The sequence below is a fragment of the Tyto alba genome, unplaced genomic scaffold (genome assembly GCF_018691265.1).
Source record: "Tyto alba isolate M040663 unplaced genomic scaffold, T.alba_DEE_v4.0 Super-Scaffold_44, whole genome shotgun sequence".
In the NCBI taxonomy this organism is placed as follows: Eukaryota; Metazoa; Chordata; class Aves; order Strigiformes; family Tytonidae; genus Tyto; species Tyto alba.
In genome coordinates this window covers 3285947-3286782 of record NW_024881320.1, presented here as the reverse complement: position 1 = coordinate 3286782, position 836 = coordinate 3285947, and positions in this window count along the sequence as shown.

The following is an 836-nucleotide window of genomic DNA, read 5'->3' as shown; positions in this document are numbered from 1 at the left end:
GAAGACACGGGAGCGTATCTGCCACAAAGTTTTCTACTCATTTCTACTTCAAAGTCTCCTCAAATATCTTCAAATTCCATATTTTGTGTTTATTAAAAAATAAAGATCACCTAGTTTCATGTTAATCAAACTCTAGAAAAAGCCTCCAGTTTAGCACATGCCACAAACCTATGGGATCAAACCTACATAGGGAAACACGGGGGTGGCTGTAAAGAATGATGCAGTAGCTGCTGGATTGCCTTCTTGCGTTCACCACCCCTACCCTTGGCTGGAACCTTACTTGAATCCATTTCGGGTAGGTTTATGCCAGATACAGTCTATTTTCATTATGTTAAGATGGTATTTATTTGTGAAACCTGACAGCAAAAGAGCAATGTAAAACGTATTGATTAAAAACACTGATAAATGTAGTGTACAAAATGCTTGGGTAGGTTAGAATGGATTTGTAATTATAAATCCAACGGACCACATTCAAGCAGGGAATGCTATGTTATACATTAAAACCAGGTTTCCATTTTGGCCTTTAAAACTTACTTTTTCTTTCTGAAAGTCGTAGTTCCAATTAGTAGCGTAATACCAATGGGACGCATCTTACTGTGTTTGTATAAACAGCATAATGAGGCTGATATAAGTTGCTGTAGAAAGATCAGTGAAGTGCTTTTGAACAGCTTCCTTCTTTACATCATCCTCAGCATCAATTTGAATAATAATGTAGGCCCTTAAGAAGTGTTCCTTTCAGCGGCAATGTTTTTTAAACAAAGATTGCTGTTATGTAGTCTGAAAGTATCTGTGATTATACAATTAGGACAAACAGCAAGGTGTGCACCAGATGCAAG